Source organism: Salvelinus alpinus, chromosome 37 (assembly GCF_045679555.1).
Source record: "Salvelinus alpinus chromosome 37, SLU_Salpinus.1, whole genome shotgun sequence".
Classification (NCBI taxonomy): domain Eukaryota; kingdom Metazoa; phylum Chordata; class Actinopteri; order Salmoniformes; family Salmonidae; genus Salvelinus; species Salvelinus alpinus.
The window spans coordinates 15454713-15475393 of NC_092122.1; the positions used below are offsets into that span (position 1 = coordinate 15454713).

At 43.3% G+C, this 20681-nt stretch overlaps 1 protein-coding gene across 1 annotated transcript in view; it reads right to left on the reverse strand.

The window, feature by feature from the left end:
- LOC139566030 (fatty acyl-CoA reductase 1-like) overlaps positions 1-20450 on the reverse strand; it is a 76607-nt gene extending 56157 nt beyond the window's left edge. Inside the window, exon 1 of the mRNA XM_071386867.1 lies at positions 20248-20450. The gene's annotated coding sequence lies outside the window, so the exon portion shown is untranslated. The remainder of the gene's footprint in view (positions 1-20247) is intronic.
- Between the last annotated feature and the right edge of the window lie 231 nt (positions 20451-20681).

Consider the following 20681-nt stretch of genomic DNA (forward strand, 5'->3'; position numbering starts at 1 on the left):
CCTAGCTTCACGTTGAAATGATGGTGTCCTTTGGCCAAATCAGATGTCAATGTAGCCTACATAAACCCAACCGCACACCAAATGTACTTTCAAATGCAGCCTGCGTTAGATAAGTTAGAGGAGTTACTTTCAACTATTCAATGTGATTCTATTCAACCTATCACATGCCTCTCCAAAGCGGATGACAACTTCCTGTCTTCCTGGCCTGGCCTCAGTCAACCAGCCTGCAAAACTGGTGTCCTATCAGCCTTATAAACGATGACCGTCAAATACTGGCACAAAGATTGGTCAGTGTTTAGTGGGGCCAGCCAACCAACCATGATATGTGTTCAAGCTAGAGAAGCCATGTGCAGGTTCTCTGTATCCTTCTCCATCTTCTCTCCTGGTCTCTGGGCCACAGGTTTCCAACAGTGTTAGCTGAAGGACCGGAACTACATTCCCCAAAGCAATGACCAAGAAAACATATAGAAAAACCTTCCTCCCTCAAACACACAACTCTGACCATAACCTCTCTCCCCCATAGTGGCCTCTAAACGCCCTTCCAGAAGGGGGTCACGGTCAATGTCCCTCCATTGATGTCATGTCATTCCGGCTCTATGCTCCAGTAAATCGCAGAGATTCTTCGGGGGAGAGGAGCTGGAGGTCACTATGGATTAGCTCTTCACAATGGACACACACACACACACACACACACACACACACACACACACACACACACACACACACACACACACACACACACACACACACACACACACACACACACACACACACACACACACACACACACACACACACACACACACACACACACACGGTCCAGCCAGGGCATTCCATCCAGGTCACAGCCTGCAGCCGCTCGCTCCTCTTCTCCCCATCAAGAAGTAGATTGGAGTGGGAGAGTGAAGGAGCTGATAGGAATAGAGGCACTAACACAGTATGGAACTATAGTTATCTATGATCTGTAGACCACCATACTCTCTGTGACTGCTTACAGTAGTTTGGGTCTATAGGGAGAGACTGGCTCTCCTGCCTTCACTAAACGTCCGCTCAGCAATTGTATGTCCTTCACCAAGAGGATGGACACTGACACCTGCTGCAGTAGAGTCCCAGTCTTAACACATGGGGCTGGGTGCAGAGGGGAGCTGTCAATCACAGACATGCAGCTTGGAGCGAGGGAAGGTGAGGTTGATCCTGGCTCAGGATAAATCCCCAAACCATTTATCTGGTCGATAATGTGTATGATCGAGACTTAGAGGACTCAGCCAAAGTAAGGCTCTAGAGATGTCAATCTGTATTAACTTGATCCAAACTGCTCTGTCACTAAATGACAATATCATCACATTCCCTGTTTTGTAACCCCGAAAGATAGGTCAACTACTTGTTTGCTGATAAGTACGGTGTCTTCTTGACAAAGTACCATGTAGCCTCAGAAAGTCATTTAGGGACAGTTCCATAATGATGTTGTGAGACTTTTCTGCTACCAAAGTTACAGCACAAATCCTCCTCCATTGCAGGATTTTCTAGTCAGGCATCCAGCTACTTGCTGTTTCAGCTAATTCCAGCCGTTTCCTTCGAGCGAGTGCTTTTCTGTGTTTTGCCTTGGCAGCTCCTTTCACCAGGAGGTCTGTGCCTGTTTTTGGAAGACAGCTGTTAGAGTCCCGGCGTTGCTCAGCGGTACTCTGCCACGAGGGCCTTACAGCCTTTAAGCACATCAATCTTCCATTGGTCGGTCAGTAGAGTGGAGTCTTGGAAACCCAAACACACACACTACAGCCTCACTGGCTGCCCGCCATCTGAGAAATGAACACGGACCAAAGCCAGCTCAACAGAGAACTGAGAACAGAGAACAGAGAGAGAATCAGAAAGAGGAATACTGTGACTGACAATAATTAAGGCGACATTAGTCTACTAAGAACGGCCAGTGCCCAACATCACAAAAGAGAAGTCAGCAGCCTTTTTTTCACAAAAACAGCCACTCTCCCCTGAGAACCCGGGCCTTGGAGGCTGCTTAACCAAAGAGCACCACCGACAACAGTAAACACAGCCGCGCCAACCACCTGGGTTTCAGGCAGCAGCGGGCACCGGCTGCCAACAGCCCTAGCTCATCCAACAACCTGGCATTGTGCACTCCCTGGAACCCAGGAAGTACATAGGGGCCATGCCCTACTTAGGAGCCCAACTATTCCACAGCCACAGACTGTCAGTCTGCCTGTCTGTCGTTGGCTAATGGGTCAAACACAGAGCTCTGTTTAGAGATTAAGATGGGTGACATCGATGATGAACGATGATTACTGTTTTCATGAGGCACAACGTTTACTGGGAAGGATGAGTAGGGTACAGCCTTGTGAATGAGGGCTTGCATTCACAATGTTGCTTTCCTTCGTTTTGCAGGCCTACTGGTTTTGCCAAAAGAGGAAATGAGTTCTCCCTTTCTCTGTCTTGCTATACTGTGCTCTTTGGCCTGAGGGGGTGGATGGTGGAGTAATATACTGGTCATTAGATTAAAGAAGTGATTAACGTTTCAACAAATTACACCTTAAAGAAAAAAAGATGGATGAACCTAATCCTGTGGTTTAGCCTGCGTATGACTAGAGGGAAAAGAAGCTACATGAGAATGCTAACAAGCAAACTAAGAAGCACAATGAGTTGGTTTTCAGCCCAGGACTCACATCAATTTCAAGATGGTGGAAATTCAGTGGACCGCTAACAGGTTAGACTGACATTCCCTGATAATCCACTGCTGGTCATTCACTATTCCCAGGAGACACAACAGTGTCAGTAACCCAGACACAACCCTCCACTGTTACTGAAGCTTCCATGTCTAGGGCCTTTCTCAATGATGCATCATCATTACATGTAACAGCAGCCTCCACTTCCTGCTATCTAGCTCATAATACTGTAAACAAACATCACTTTAAGGTCAAAACACAAAGCAATCCACAAAAGCCTTTCACCAATAAGTGACAGTCAAGGGCTCTCGTTGGAGATGACATATTATTTACCCCACAAAAACATTCTGTCAGGAGTTTTTCCTGCTTTGTGTTTCGTTGCCTTACACGTGTGGCCGTTTAATTACCAAAATAGTTAGATTTAATTGCCTTAGCTGTGCAAAACGCTTGAAGATCTTTCTTTTATAAGCCTATAAGTGATTAATGTCATGTAATAATGAATTTAATTTAGTAATTTCCTTTCTAGTTTTCCCTAAACTCTAGATACACAGTAAACCTGGGCTATGGAGATGGTTGTTCTTTTATGATGTCACATTTCCAGTATGGTGCTTGGCCCATAGACTCCCACTTTGCTGTTTCCACAAGCCTACTGTCAGATTCAGGTGTCCTCTATGGAACTCATGCACCGGTAGATTGATTGTGTGTATATCGTTACGTTATCTGTGATCTAAAGGATTCTGTAATTACACTACCCCTGACAGTGAGTGACAGAGGCTGGGTACATGGTGTCTATTTGCCTTTGGTCCAGACCCAGACCTGGCCTCTGCTCACTGTACTGCATCACCCTGGTCTGGGTCAGACAGGCCAGGCACAGGATATCATGGTACCTTGGCACCAGTCCAAAACCCCTATATGGTGAGTGACAACTACCACAGCTTCCTTGCTCATTAGCCAATATGATCCAGGATATCTGCGTCCATTCTAAAAGACAACCCACCTAACATGTGTGGGCATAACGTTTAGGGTTTAATCATGTTAAAATATTGAATATGACAGTAATAATATAGAATAGATACAGTAAAATACACGGATGTTCACGGATTTCCGTAATGAACACATCCACTCAATCGCATGACATTATGAAAGCCGCACAGACCAAAAGTATGTGATCCCATGAAAACACACACACTGGTAGTCCTGTCCACACACGCACACGCACACGTAAAATGTCTGTGACATTAAAAAAACACAAAACCCCCACATGCATTTTACAGGCATTACATAATTAAACCATGCTACAGCAAACATAGGAATAGTCTTGGTCCTACATCACATCAGGAAGATGGCAGTAGAACATCTTGCTGTGTGTAATAACTAGTTTGAGCAGTCATTACCAGTCCCACCTGTCCCTAGGCTGCCACACAGAGACAAGGTGCTGATGGGAACTGGCCCTAATTCACACCAAAGACTCATTACTAAGATGGTGAACAGTTAGCATGTCAGGCTAACAGGAGGCTGCTTAGTTAGAACCATTTCATCACAGGCTGGGACTGTGGACCAGTGACTCAATCCCCTAATGTGGAAAAAGGGATATCGTTGCAGCCAAAACCACCGACTTCTCAATGTTGCCCGCATCACTGCAGGAGCTTCAAATCAAGTGCTTTTAGATCTGCGGTGACTGATCAATAATTAACTTATTCCATTTCTCCCTGTCAACTGATGCCTATAATATAGGGTTGGTTTTCAGCCCAGGACCAACATCAATTTCAAGATGGTGGAAATTCAGTGGACCGCTAACAGGTTAGACTGACATTCCCTGATAATCCACTGCTGGTCATTCACTATTCCCAGGAGACACAAGAGTGTCAGTAACCCAGACACAACCCTCCACTGTTACTGAAGTTTCCATGTCTTGGGCCTTTCTCAATGATATATCATCATTACATGTAACAGCAGCCTCTACTTCCTGCTATCTAGCTCATAATACTGTAAACAAACCTACCTGATAGATTTCTACTATTGACATGAAGGATGCATGAAAGTGAAGTCTATTTCCAGCCTTGACTTGAGTGACAGGCCCTGAGTAATCATGAGACCAGCCTGAAGTGAGGTGTCGTGACCCAGGCAGATTGATTAGTTTAATCAAGCATTGAGTGGAGAGTCGCATTACAGTCAACAGGAGATGGAGGGAAATGGACATGCGCACGACCACGCATCAATGTACGACTACACAATAATGATGGGGCCTTGTTTGCTGCCAGCACGGTCTATAATAAATGTACATTGGGTGTCATTGGCAAGCTGTCTGGATGTATTCCATCTTTTGGTCTTACATTGTGACTATAGGCCATGATAAGACCAGGAGTTTTTCCTGGTCAAGTCACCAGGTACCAAATCTTTTTTTTAGATTGTTTTTAAATTTAACCTTTTATTTAACTAGGCAAGTCAGGTAAAATGGAAATAGAGGGTTGAAAGTAGAAAGCAGAGTTTTTCCTGACCACAATCCTAGTCCACAAGAAAACTCTTAGGTCTAGTTGAGAGGCTTCAGGTGGTAAAAAGCAGGAAGGGGGTTAGGTTAGATCAGGAACAGGCAACTCCAGTCCGAGGGGGCCGGAGAGGTTTCACTCTTTTACCTCATCCATAGCAAACACAGCTCATTAAACAAATTGCATTCTAAACTGAAGATCATGATTAGTTGATTAGTGGAGTCAGGTGTGTTAACTGGAGAAAAGGTGTGACACCAATCAGGCCCCCGAGGACTGGGTTTGCCCATACCTGGGCTAGATTAAGACGCGGGAAAATGATATACCACTCCCAGGCAGATTACAGTATTGCAAAAATATTTATTTCCTTCCATGAATTCGGCACACAAGAAGAAAATCTCCTGGATGCCTCCAACAAACATAGACAAGCTGTTCTAACACGTATCATCCACACAACCACCTGTAAAGTAGAGGTACAACCTAGAAAAGCTCACAGATAAAGGGAGATATAGGCCTATTCTTCTTTCAGAGGAGAACAATTCACAAAGGAACATTTTTTATGTCTGTTTTTATCCTTTTAATGCCAAGATGCCAAAGACAATTTTCCATTCTGTGGAAACCTAATGGACAATAAAGTTTTCTGACAAATCTAACTAACTACATTTTGGGCCGGAAGTTGTTGTTGTTGTTCATTTGTTTGTTCGGGGAAAAGAGGATACAATCAGCTTTGGCCTTCTGCTGGGTACAAGGCTGGTCGGAGTGAGAAATTAAATAGCTGTCTCTAAGGTTATTTTCAGAGGCACCACTTTACTGCTATAAAGCCACGTCCCGTTTCCCACATCTGTTAAAAGAACACTGTTACAATTCTGTTAGTTTCTGACAGGTCTATTTTCGGGAATGCAATCAACGTCACCCTCTGTCATACCTTGAGGGGAACAGCGAACTCAATAAGTTCAGCGAAGCTGAATGTCTCAAGAATGTCTCGCGTTCACCTGAATGTCTCTAGAATGTCTCACTCTCACCTGAATGTCTCAAGAATGTCTCACTCTCACCTGAATGTCTCAAGAATGTCTCACTCTCACCTGAATATCTCAAGAATGTCTCACTCTCACCTGAATGTCTCAAGAATGTCTTGCATTCACCTGAATGTCTCAAGAATGTCTTGCATTCACCTGAATGTCTCTAGAATGTCTCACTCTCACCTGAATGTCTCAAGAATGTCTCTCACTCTCACCTGAATGTCTCAAGAATGTCTCTCACTCTCACCTGAATGTCTCAAGAATGGCTCTCACTCTCACCTGCATGTCTCAAGAATGTCTCACTCTCACCTGAATGTCTCAAGAATGTCTCACTCTCACCTGAATGTCTCAAGAATGTCTCACTCTCACCTGAATGTCTCAAGAATGTCTCACTCTCACCTGAATGTCTCAAGAATGTCTTGCATTCACCTGAATGTCTCAAGAATGTCTTGCATTCACCTGAATGTCTCTAGAATGTCTCACTCTCACCTGAATGTCTCAAGAATGTCTCACTCTCACCTGAATGTCTCAAGAATGTCTCTCACTCTCACCTAAATGTCTCAAGAATGTCTCACTCTCACCTGAATGTCTCAAGAATGTCTCACTCTCACCTGAATGTCTCAAGAATGTCTCACTCTCACCTGAATGTCTCAAGAATGTCTCACCCTCACCTGAATGTCTCAAGAATGTCTCACTCTCACCTGAATGTCTCACTCTCACCTGAATGTCTCAAGAATGTCTCACTCTCACCTGAATGTCTCAAGAATGTCTTGCATTCACCTGAATGTCTCAAGAATGTCTTGCATTCACCTGAATGTCTCTAGAATGTCTCACTCTCAACTGAATGTCTCAAGAATGTCTCACTCTCACCTGAATGTCTCAAGAATGTCTCTCACTCTCACCTAAATGTCTCAAGAATGTCTCACTCTCACCTAAATGTGTCAAGAATGTCTCACTCACCTGAATGTCTCAAGAATGTATTACTCTCACCTGAATGTCTCAAGAATGTCTCACTCTCACCTGAATGTCTCAAGAATGTCTCGCGTTCACCTGAATGTCTCAAGAATGTCTCACTCTCACCTGAATGTCTCAAGAATGTCTCTCACTCTCACCTGAATGTCTCAAGAATGTCTCTCACTCTCACCTGCATGTCTCAAGAATGTCTCTCACTCTCACCTGCATGTCTCAAGATTGTCTCTCACTCTCACCTGCATGTCTCAAGAATGTCTCACTCTCACTTGAATGTCTCAAGAATGTTTCACTATCACTTGAATGTCTCAAGAATGTCTCACTCTCACCTAAATGTGTCAAGAATGTCTCACTCTCACCTGAATGTCTCAAGAATGTCTCACTCTAACCTGAATGTCTCAAGAATGTCTCACTCTCACCTGAATGTCTCAAGAATGTCTCACTCTCACCTGAATGTCTCAGTTAAGCTACAGTTAAGCTTCCTTCCTCCTTTCAAGACAGTCCGGGATACAATCCGATTGCAGGTTATAGGCATTGCAGCTTTTAAAGTTTGTTCCCACGTTAGCTGAGACTGCATTCACTGCATATGTCGGCTCAATCTATCGTGGAATCTGTAAGGCTTCAGAGATAGCAGGCTGAATAGAGCCTGTACTGTGTTTTCTCCCTTATCAAACACTGCAGAACACTAAAAACTTCCAGGAAAGGATTACTGCACACTATTACCAGAAGGAATTGGGAGTTGTGTGTGTGTGTGTGTGTCAGCTTGTAATTGTATGACAGAAAAGCCTCTGGGCTGATATAAAATGAACATTAAAACAGGCAAAGGTCATTCAGAATGGTGCATAAGTCTGAGAGAGAAATATTATCTTACGTCAATACTGGGTATCCACTCTAGAATATAGGATAAGGATCAGAGCCAGCAGTACCATGTTGACCACCGCACATACTGTAGCAGACAGTTCTCATGCAATGTCAGGTCTAGGTTGTCCAGTCCTCTGTTAAATACATGTACATTACTCTATAGAGAAGCTGTGCAGTGTTAGCCTATAGCATACTGGCCTATAGCCATAAGTGGATATGACATCATTGCTGACATTTAAACAGTCCCATAACTCAGGCACACACACACACACACACACACACACACACACACACACACACACACACACACACACACACACACACACACACACACACACACACACACACACACACACACACACACACACACACACACACACACACACACACACTTGGTCTCCTGGTCTCCTGGTTTCCCTCTCTTAACCCATTTAACCCAGTCTAGAGATTGAAAATCAGTGCCTCTTCTCAAATCGAATCAAAGTCTATTTGTCACGTGCGCCGAATACAACAGGTGTGGACCTTACAGTGAAATGCTTACTTACAGGCTCTAACCAGCAGTGTCATTTCTAAGTAAAAAGAATAAATAGAAATGTATTAGGTGAACAATAGGTAAGTAAATAAATAAAAACAACAATAAAAAGACAGTGAAAAATAACAGTAGCGAGGTTACATACAGTTGAAGTCGGAAGTTTACATACACCTTAGCCAAATACAATTAAAAATTCCCTGTCTTAGGTCAGTTAGGATCACCACTTTATTTTAAGAATGTTAAATGTCAGAATAATAGTAGAGAGAATGATTCATTTCAGCTTTTATTTCTTTCATCACATTCCCAGTGGATAAGAAGTTTACATACACTCAATTAGTATTTGGTAGCATTGCCTTTAAATTGTTTAACTTGGGTCAAACGTTTTGGGTAGCTTTCCACAAGCTTCCCATAATAAGTTGGGTGAATTTTGGCCCATTCCTCCTGACAGAGCTTGTGTAACTGAGTCAGGTTTGTAGGCCTCCTTGCTCGCACACGATTTTTCAGTTCTGCCCACAAATGTTCTATAGGATTGAGGTCAGGGCTTTGTGATGGCCACTCCAATACCTTAACTTTGTTGTCCTTAAGCCTTTTTGTCACAACTTTGGAAGTATGCTTGGGGTCATTGTCCATTTGGAAGACCCATTTGTGACCAAGCTTTAACTTCCTGACTGATGTCTTGAGATGTTGCTTCAATATGTCCATATAATTTTCCTACCTCATGATGCCATCTATTTTGTGAAGTGCACCAGTCCCTCCTGCAGCAAAGCACCCCCACAACATGATGCTACCACACCTGTGCTTCACGGTTGGAATGGTGTTCTTCGGCTTGCAAGCCTCCCCCTTTTTCCTCCAAATGTAACGATGGTCATTATGGCCAGACAGTTCTATTTTTGTTTCATCAGATCAGAGGACATTTCTCCAAAATGTAAGATTTTTGTCCCTGTGTACAGATGTAAACCATATTCTGGCTTTCTTATGGCGGTTTAGGAGCAGTGCTGAGGGGCCTTTGAGGTTATGTCGATATAGGACTCGTTTTACTGTGGATATAGATACTTTTGTACCTGTTTCCTCCAGCATCTTCACAAGGTCCTTCGCCGTTGTTCTGGGATTGATTCGCACTTTTCGTACCAAAGTACGTTCATCTCTAGGAGACAGAACGCTTCTCCTTCCTGAGCGGTTGGACAGCTGCGTGGCCCCATGGTGTTCATACTTGCGTACTATTGTTTGTACAGATGAACGTGGTACCTTCAAGCAGATGAACCAGACTTAAGGAGGTCTACAAATTTCTTTGAGGTCTTAGCTGATTTCTTTAGATTTTCCCATGATGTAAAGCAAAGAGGCACTGAGTTTGAAGGTAGGCCTTGAAATACATCCACAGGTACACCTCCAATTGACTCAAATGATGTCAATTAGCCTATCAGAAGCGTCTAAAGCCATGACATAATTTTCTGGAATTTCCAAGCTGTTTAAAGGTACAGTCAACTTAGTGTATGTAAACTTCTAACTCACTGGAATTGTGATGCAGGTAATTATAAGTGAAATAATCTGTCTGTAAACAATTGTTGGAAAATGATTTGTGTCATGCACAAAGTAGATGTCCTAACAGACTTGCCAAAACTATAGTTTGTTAATAGGAAATTTGTGGAGTGGTTGAAAAACAAGTTTTAATGACTCAACCTAAGTGTATGTAAACTTCCGACTTCCAACTGTACAGTAGTGAGGCTATAACAGTAGCGAGGCTATATACAGGCACAGGTTAGTCAGGCTGATTGAGGTAGTATGTACATGTAGATATGGTTAAAGTGACTATGCATATATGAGGAACAGAGAGTAGCAGTAGCGTAAAAGATGGGTTGGCGGGTGGTGGGTGGCGGGACACAACGCAGACAGCCCGGGTAGGCAATGTGCGGGGGCACCGGTTGGTCGGGCTAATTGAGGTAGTATGTACATGAATGTATAGTTAAAGTGACTATGCATATATGATAAACAGAGAGTAGCAGCAGCGTAAAAGAGGGGTTGGGGGGGGCACACAATGCAAATAGTCCGGGTAGCCATTTGATTACCTGTTCAGGAGTCTTATGGCTTGGGGGTAAAAACTGTTGAGATGCCTTTTGGTCCTAGACTTGGCGCTCCGGTACCGCTTGCCATGCGGTAGTAGAGAGAACAGTCTTTGACTGCGGTGGCTGGGGTCTTTGACAATTTTTAGGGCCTTCCTCTGACACCGCCTGGTGTAGAGGTCCTGGATGGCAGGCAGCTTAGCCTCAGTGATGTACTCGGCCGTATGCACTACCCTCTGTAGTGCCTTGCGGTCGGAGGCCGAGCAGTTGCCGTATCAGGCAGTGATGCAACCAGTCAGGATGCTCTCGATGTTGCAGCTGTAGAACCTTTTGAGGATCTGAGGACCCATGACAAATCTTTTTACTTTCCTGAGGGGGAATAGGCTTTGTCGTGCCCTCTTCACGACTGTCTTGGTGTGTTTGGACCATAGTCCTTGTACGGTTCAGAAAATGTCAAACGCTACCCTGTTTTTTCCCAGTTCCCACAACACGGCTCTGGTCTGAAACAGCCAACAGGTCCACAGATATCAAAGGGAGGCAGGCAGTGTTGAATTTATATCCCTGCTTTGAGGCGTGAATGTTCCATCAAATATACTGTTAACAGTGTGTCAGGCACCTGGGCAGCTCCCCACACCCGTCTCCCCTTCCCATCCAAAGGCCATTCATCCTTGGGGTCTGACAGGTCCCCTCCTTGATCCCTTGCCTCCCCTGCTCATAAATACAGGGACTGTGTACAATGGCCTTTAGTGCTGACACAGAGGAATCTGGGTTTCCCATGAGGGATGTGCGTCAGGTGGAAGAACAGCGTTCCGTTTCCTTCCTATTTCTTCTGCCTCATTTGTTCTCCTCCTTTCTTCTCCTCCTTTCTTCTCCTCCTTTCTTCTCCTCCTTTCTTCTCCTCCTTTCTTCTCCTCCTTTCTTCTCCTCCTTTCTTCTCCTCCTTTCTTCACGGTATTTTCTTCTTCTTCTTTTTTCTTTTATTCTGTCTATTTCTCTTGCTCTAATGCCATTTAATGATCCTTCCTTAATTCTTTTGAACTCATGATGAAATGTTTCCTTATAAGAGGGTCTTCAGACATACTAGACTTTTCACAAAAATACCCTCGTCTGATATACTGCATTGTAAACTTCCGAACTTGTCACGTCTCGACTGCTATCTCCAGAGGTAGGGCACGACACTCGCCCGAAAGTTGCCCTCCTCTAAGCTTTGCACAATCTTGGCATTCTCTCAACCAGCTTCACCTGGAATGCTTTTCCAACAGTCTTGAAGGAGTTCCCACATATAATTAGCACTTGTTGGCTGTTTTTCCTTCACTCTGTGGTCCGACTCATCCCAAACCATCTCAAGTTGGTTGAGGTTGGGGATTGTGGAGGCCAGGGCATTTGATGCAGCACTCCATCACTCTCCTTCTTGGTCAAATAGCCCTTACACAGCCTGGAGGTGTGTTTGGTCATTGTCCTGTTGAAAAACAAATGATAGTCCCACTAAGCCCAAACCAGATGGGATGGCGTATCGCTGCAGAATGCTGTGGTAGCCCTGCTGGTTAAGTGTGCCTTGAATTCTAAATAAGTCACAGACAGTGTCACCAGCAAAGCACCCCCGCACCATAACACCTCCTCTTCCATGCTTTATAGTGGGAAATAAGCATGCGGAGATCATCCATTCAACCACACCACGTCCCACAAAGACAAGGCGGTTGGAATCAAATATCTCCAATTTGGACTCCAGACCAAAGGACAAATTTCCACAGTCTAATGTCCATTGCTCATGTTTCTTGGCCCAAGCAAGTCTCTTCTTATTATTGGTGTCCTTTAGTAGTGGTTTCTTTGCAGCAATTCAACCACAAAGGCCTGATTCACACAGTCTTCACTGAACAGTTTATTTTGAGATGTGTCTGTTACTTGAACTCTGAAGCATTTATTTGTGCTGCAATTTCTGAGGCTGATAACTCTAATGAACTTATCCTCTGCAGCAGCGGTAACTCTGGGTCTTCCATTCCTGTGGCGGTCCTTATGAGAGCCAGTTTCATCATAGCGCTTGATCGTTTTTGCGACTGCACTTGAAGAAACTTTCAAAGTTCTTGAAATGTTCCATATTGACTGACCTTCATGTCTTAAAGTAATGATGGACTGTCGTTTCTCTTTGCTTATTTGAGCTGTTCTTGCCATAATATGGACTTGGTCTTTTACCAAATAGGACTATCTTCTGTATACCCCCCTTACCTTGTCACAACACAACTGATTGGCTCAAACGTATTAAGAATGAAAGAAATTCCACAAATTAACTTTTAAGAAGGCACACCTGTTAACCTCTTGATGTTAGGGGTCAGATTTATTTATATTTTTTTAAATAACGTTCCCAAGGTAAACGGACTATTTCTCAGGTCCAGATCAAAGAATATGCATATAATTTACAGATTAGTATAGAAAACACTCTAAAGTTTCCAAAACTGTCACAATATTGTCTGTGAGTATAACAAAACTGATTCTGCAGGCGAAAACCTGAGAAAATCGAACCCGGAAGTGTTTTTTATTTTTTTAATCTGTGTTTCCTGGCCCGTCTTTCTTCCATTTAAAGGGGTATCAACCAGATTCCTTTTCCAATGGCATCCTCAGGCTGTGACCAGGCTTTAGACATAGTTTCAGGCTTTTATTTTGAAAAATGAGCGAGATTTTTCAAAACTAGTCAGGTGTCCTCTGATTAGTTCCTGCGCGCGAGAGGGGTAGCTCTCCATTTTCTTTTTCTCTCTTATTGAATAGGTTACGGTCCGGTTGAAATATTATCGATTATGTTTGTTAAAAACAACCTGAGGATTGATTATAAAAAACATTTGACATGTTTCTACGAACATTACGGATACTTTTTGAAATTTTCATTGAATGGAACGAGGCTTTGGTTTTCTGAACATAACGCGCAACCCAAATGGCGTTTATTTGTTATAAAAGTAATATTTATCGAACAAAAAGAACATTTGTTGTGTAACTGGGAGTCTCGTGAGTGCAAACATCCGAAGATTATCAAAGGTAAGCGATTAATTTTATTGCTTTTCTGACTTTCGTGACCATGCTAATTTGGGGCTAGCTGTTGTAGCATTGATTGATACACTCACAAAAGCTTGGATTGCTTTCGCTGCAAAGCATATTTTCAAAATCTGACACGATAGGTGGATTAACAACAAGCTAAGCTGTGTTTTGGTATATTTCACTTTGCATGATTATAAATATTTTTAGTAATATTTTGCGCCCTGCAATTCAGCGGTTGTTTAGGAAAATGATCAAGGGATCCGTAGCGCAGAGAAGTTAACTGAAATGCATTTCAGGTGACTACCTCATGAAGCTGGTTGAGAAGGCAAAGGGTGGCTATTTGAAGAATCTCAAATATAAAATATATTTTGATTTGTTTAACACTTTATTGGTTACTACATGATTCCATATGTGTTATTTCATAGTTTTGATGTCTTCACTATTATTCGACAATGTAGAAAACAGAAAAAATAAAGAAAAATCCTTGAATGAGTAGGTGTTCTATAACTTTTGACGACCGGTAGTGTACATTCTGAAATTGTCGCCGTAGTTTTAAATCTCAGTTGTTTTTATTTTTACTTGACTGCACTGAGCCAACAAGGTCCATGCAAGAAGCAACTATGTTTTCAGTCGCAATTTGCTTTTACCTCATATAATGACTTCCATGATATTGATACAATGAAGCCTGGTTTGTTTTAAGATAACTCTAATACGGTAGCTAGTGTAAACCTAAGAACGCCTCTCTAGCCGTAGTTAAGCAAAATGTCAGCATTCAGCTACAGCCATAATGTTTATGTGAGAATTAAGAAATTATATTGTTTAGCTAGCTAGCTTGCTAGCTAACGTTACCTAGCCATGTAGCCTAGCTACACAGCTGTGTAATTTTATTTTGCACATGCGCCAAATACAACTTGTGTAGACTTTACCGTGAAATGCTTGCTTACGAGCCCTTCCCAACGACACAGAGTTGAAGAATATAAATAGCAACACAAGAGGAGTAAAATAAAATACACAAGAATTAAGATATATACAGGTAGTAGCAGTACCAGATCAATGCATACCACTGCTGGCTTGCTTCTGAAGCTAAGCAGGGTTGGTCCTAGTCAGTCCCTGGATGGGAGACCAGGTGCTGCTGGAAGTGGTGTTGGAGGGCCAGTAGGAGGCACTCTTTCCTTTGGTCTAAAAATATCCCAATTCCCCAGGGCAGTGATTGGGGACACTGCCATATGTAGGGTGCCGTCATTTGGATGGGAAGTTAAACAGGTGTCCTGACTCTCTGAGGTCATTAAAGATCCCATGGCACTTGTCGTAAGAGTACGGGTGTTAACCCTGGTGTCCTGGCTAAATTTTCAATCTGGCCCTCAAACCATCACGGTCACCTAATAATCCCCAGTTTACAATTGGCTCATTCATCCCCCTCCTCTCCCCTGTAACTATTTCCCAGGTTGTTGCTGTAAATGAGAATGTGTTCTCAGTCAATCTACCTGGTAAAATAACAGATAAAAAAAAAATGTGGAGCTATATACAGGGAGTACCAGTACCAGATCAATGTGGAGCTATATACAGGGAGTACCAGTACCAGATCAATGTGCAGAGGTACAAGGAATTTGATGTAGGGTAAAGGGACTACTGTAGGCATCAGGATAAATAATAAGAGTAAAATAAAGAACAGAGTAGCAGCAGCAAATTATGTGTGTGGGTTTTGTGTGTGAGTGAGTGTGTATATGGTGTGTATATATAGTCTAGTGAGTATACATAGGGTCAGTGCAAGATAGATAGTTTGGGTACCATTAATTGAATATTTAGCAGTCTTATGGCTTGGGGGTAGAAGCGGTCTCAAAGCCTGTTGATCCCTGAGCCGATGCTCCAGTACCGTTTGCCAGACAGTAGCAGAGTGAACAGTCTATGGCTTGGGTGGATGGAGTCTTTGGCAATTTTTCAGGCCTTCCTGATATAGAGGTCCTGGATGGCAAGGAGCTTGGCCCTAGTGAGGTACTGGGCTGTCCGCACCACCCTCTGTAGTGCTTTGCGGTCAAGAGCAGTGCATTTGCCATACCAAGCAGTGATGCAGCCAGTCAAAATGCTCTCGATGGTGCAGCTCGATAACTTTTTGAGGATCCGAGGGGCCAATACCAAATCTTTTCAGCTTCCCGAGGGAGATAAGGCGCTGCTATGCCCTCTTCACGACTGTGCGGGTGTGTGTGGACCATGTCCTTAGTGATGTGGACGCCAACGAACTTGAAGCTCTTGACCCATTCCACAACAGCCACGTTGATGTGGATGGGGGCGTGCTCTCCCCTCTTTCTCCTATAGTCCAAGATCAGCTCCTTCGTCTTACTGACGTTGAGGGATAGGTTATCGTTCTGGCACCACACTGCTAAGTCACTGGCCTCCTCCCTATAGGCTGACTCATTGGCGTCTGTGATCAGGCCTACCACTGTTGTGTCGTCAGCCAACTTGATGGTGTTGGAGTCGTGCATGGCCACGCAGTTGTGGGCGAACAGGGAGCACAGGAGGGAACTAAGCACACACCCCTGAGGAGCCCCCGTGTTGAGGGTCAGTGTGGCGGAGGTGTTGTTGCCTACCCTTGTCTCCTGGGGCCGGTCTGTCAGGACGTTTAGGATCCAGTTGCAGAGGGAGGGGTTCAGTCCAAGGGTCCCTAGCATGGTGATGAGTTTGGAGGGGACTATGGTGTTGAACACTGAGCTGTAGTCTATGAGCAGAATTCTCACATGGTTATTTCTCCTTTTGTTCAGGTGGGAGAGGGCAGTGTGAAATGCAATTGAAATTGCATTATCTGTAGATCTGTTGGAGTGGTATGCAAATTTAAAGACACTGTATAACGTTACTGTACTTTTATATTCGTATGGGAGGGTAAACATTCATTAATGATATGCTAATGCTACTTGATCACGAAGCATGTTGTTAGTTAGCTGTGTATTGTCAGCTAATTTAATGTGTACGAGAAAATGAACCCTTTAATTATAGAGCTGGGAATTGCCAGGGACCTCACGAGATAATATTATCGATTCTCACGATTCTATATGTATTGCGATTCAATACTGTGATTTTATTGTGACTACGTGCTTCAAACATATTGCTCACCATGTGTCTGCTGCAGAGGGACAAGAGAGAGAGAGTATGGTTTGGTTGCATTATTCAATACTGAAATATGTTTTAGTAGAAAAGTTGTTTGGATTATTCAATTGTTTTTGCATAATTAGTGGCTACTTATTTACGATCAATTTGAGCTGCGGACCAAGAATGTAGTATTGCCAGACAACGAAAGGTAAGGCAAGGATGTAGTGTGAATTGAAAAGTAGAAATCTCTTTGGCCACTCCGCTCCTCAGACTCTCCTTCAGCTCTCGTAGGGGGAATAGTGCCATATTTAACAGAGTGTGTGTTTAGTGTTACTCACATCCTGCTGTGCCAACTCCCTCATTGACAGGATTAGCATCTCCACTGGCACCGAGCACATAAATCACACAAAACCAAAAACACAGAACCAAATCAGACAGTTAAATAGATTACATGGTCACACTAATTATGGGATTGTATTGGAACAGAAGCAAAGTTAAAGTAATGGTATCACAGATATGCCTCGAATAAGTGAACTAAAGCAGTAATAAACAGCCTACAAAGCAAGTAGTCTGAAATTATAACCACCTTCCCCAAAGCAAAGTTTCCTTTCCCATTGCTTCAGTCTAATGTGTTTGTATTGACTAGGGGTGAAGCGCATCATCATGTCCCATTAGCATGGCTCCTGTGCCTGACCTCTTCAACCCATCACAGGAAACACATTAGACTACACTTCTCCTTCCCTATGCATTTCCCTACATTATTAATTCACTTCATAGACAATCCCAACAGCATGCAGGTCCTTGCATTCAACATATGAGACTGTTAAAGTTTGAGGTCTACCTTTTCTTTAGCACTTTTTTAGTGGGGTCCTTAAAAGTAGCAATCAGCAGTTAAAATAATAACAAAGCGTCTCCCCACCACTGTGTGGGTAAAAAAGCAGGGGGATAGGGCTGGAGCAATGTAACCAGTCTCAAATTCAAAGACAGAGCTATGGATGTAAGGACAGACCATGTTTTAACCAGGTTTTTTAAGATAAACAGTGTTTGTTTACATTTACTTTGTTCACAAACATTGGAGTAAAAAAAGCTCATATTTTGAATTCTGATGGGTTACGACAAGCTCAATGGATACATATAATTTAATTTATAACTCCAAAAATGGATGTAGCAACTGCTGACTACTCCTTTAAGCATCTGTTTGAGGAGGTTATTTACGGTAACATAGTTGAGGAGTTCATGCAGTGGAATATCACTGATTCTCAACAGGTGTGTTTTTCTTTTACCCCTTAGGTCCAGAGCACCTGCAGCACACTCTACAGTTACAGCGCGCCACATCACATGAGCTTTATGCCACAAAACATCCATCCACCCACAAGCATCCTGATGTGTTTGCATAACACAAAGCCTCTTTGACAAAAACCCCTGCAGGTTTCCTGACTGAAACTACTGGCCCTGACAGATTCAAACCTGCTCTACAAAGAGATGCTTCTAGAAGTGCTTTTGAGGCTGTTGCAGAACTCATCCACCCCAAACTTCTACTTCCGGAAATTAACACGAGTTGAAACGAGGACGGGGAGGAAAGACTCAACCAGGAACGGATGATGATGCCCACAGCCACTGAGTTCACCCATGATGCATCTGTGATGTGCATGCCACCCTGTTCTCTGCGGGCAATGGGCAAGAGCATGGTGGCAAAGAGTGCCAGGAGAATAAAACACACTTTGGCACCGAGAGAGAAAGCACAGCGGCTGTTTAAAGGAGGGGGGAGTGAGAGAGCAAGAGAGAAAGAGAAAGAGAGAGAGAGACAGAGACAGAGAGAGAGAGGAAGTGAGTAAGAGAGTCTAGCTGTCTGATTCTGCCTATCCATACTAAGAAATAAGAGAGGGAGAGGCAGGAGGAGAGAGGAGAGAGTGAAACGGAGAAGCATGGCTCAGAGACAGTAAAGAAGAGAGAAAGAGAGAAAGTGCAGTGAGCACAAAGGAATGGAGAGGGTATGCCCCTGGAAATTGAGGGTGTAATTTAGAACTCCTTAATGCTCAGTCAAGAGGGTCAACGGTCATCTCTAGAGTAATGTTCTCAGTAAATTGCATTACTACGTACCTTACTGGAATGAGTGTACAAGAATGTAGCGCTGCTTTTACATGGACTTTTATGAGGGGAATGAAGTGTCAATGTGTACTCTGTCAGGTTGCTACACCATGCAAAAACTCATACACATAACTACTTGGCTGTGAACAAGAGCAGATCATCACTGAGGTCTCCCAACAGAACAAAAAGTAAATATAGGCCAGTGCCAGTCTCTGAGGATAACTCAACCTATCTGTGACATCTAGGTTCAGAAACCACCGCAAGACATTACCTATCCTACGTTTTCTTTCTTTTTTAAACTGATGACAAGTGACATAACGTGACAAGCTATTTTCTCACACCACATACCTCCAGACCCCAACACCTGGCTCAAAGAGCACTGGCATATATGGTGACTGCAGAGGTCAATTTGGCCCTCACTCTCCTTCTCCTCACCTCTGCAGTGTTGTATAAGGTCAACAGGGATTCTCACACATTCAAAAGTTAGGAGCCCATCAAGGTGCAAATATAGGCTTAAGGTCAGGGGTCAGCCACCTCAGATATGTTGTAAAGGACTATATGAACTCAAATTCAAATCTGACGACTGGAAGTCCCACATAATACAGTGGTGGATACTAGCTCATTCTAATGGCCAATGATAGCAAAGGACACACATTGTCATAATGCAATGTCCAACATTACCTACAACATGATTTCCTGTTCATTTGAGGTATTTTAATTCCGTAATAAATTCTAAGGCAGTTACACAACATAGATAACAATACTGTCAGAACACATCTCTCTCCCCCAATCATTTATGAACCTTTTTGCGCAAGATAGAGAACGCGCGCTTCACTTTCAGCGCGCAGAGAGAGCACTCGCCGACCTCTGATTACTCAATGAGCGCCAGCAATGATTCCACATGAGAAAGTGCTGCACAATAAACCAATATGACAGTTATATCTGAGTCATTTTACCGGCTTTTATACCAACTCCTTTTATTCGGAAGCATTTATCTAGCTGATTTGTTCAGTTATTTTGGGCTATTGTAAGCTAGTCTATGTGTGCCTACAAGGAACAATATTTACGCACGCAGAAATATTCTGAGGATTTACAAGAGACCTCCCTCACAATACAGAAAGCTATGCAATGTACTGTATATACTTTAGAGACTGGACTGGACTGACTGGCCGCTGGTAGAATCGGGCACTGTAGCTCGCGCGCACTCACTCAGTCATGTTAAGACATTAATGAAAGCGATCACAGTATGGCTAGGCTAAATTAAATGTTCATCATAGCAAGCTAGTGTGCATGTTTGTAAACAAACAGAAGGCGTCAAATGGGCACGCTTTCTACATTCCCAACCCAGACAAATCTGACTGGGGATTGAGAGACACTTCAGTCCTTCACTCCAGCACCTTCTTATACATTTACACCAAAACGGGATTTGAAAAATTTAAAAACGAGTAAAAGCAATCTTACCTTGGATAGGATATCCTTGTATATATGTGTTGGCTGTAGGTTTGCGACCCAGAACCGAAACATGCGCTTTCAACTTGAGAATGCAGATCTTACTGCCCGCTCCTTCGAAACGTCTCGTTGTGGAATTTTCACTGTCCTAGACCGCGCCAGTCGGCCACTCTCATGTCTCCCCACTGAATACAGAGGAGGAACGTGGTTATTGATGATATGGGATGAGAGAAACCGGAGGGCGTGTTCCAGACAGACAGACATAGATGCACATTTTCTCAGCTACGGAAATCGTGTTTTTTTGTTATTTTGGTTCACCTGAGACGGCCCCTTTCCTGGTGCCATCCTTAGGTTTTTTGATGATGTTCAGCAACAAAAGTGAGGTTTTAACACAGGCCACTGTATAACCAAACACATTGGTTGTGAACACAATTGTATGGATATTG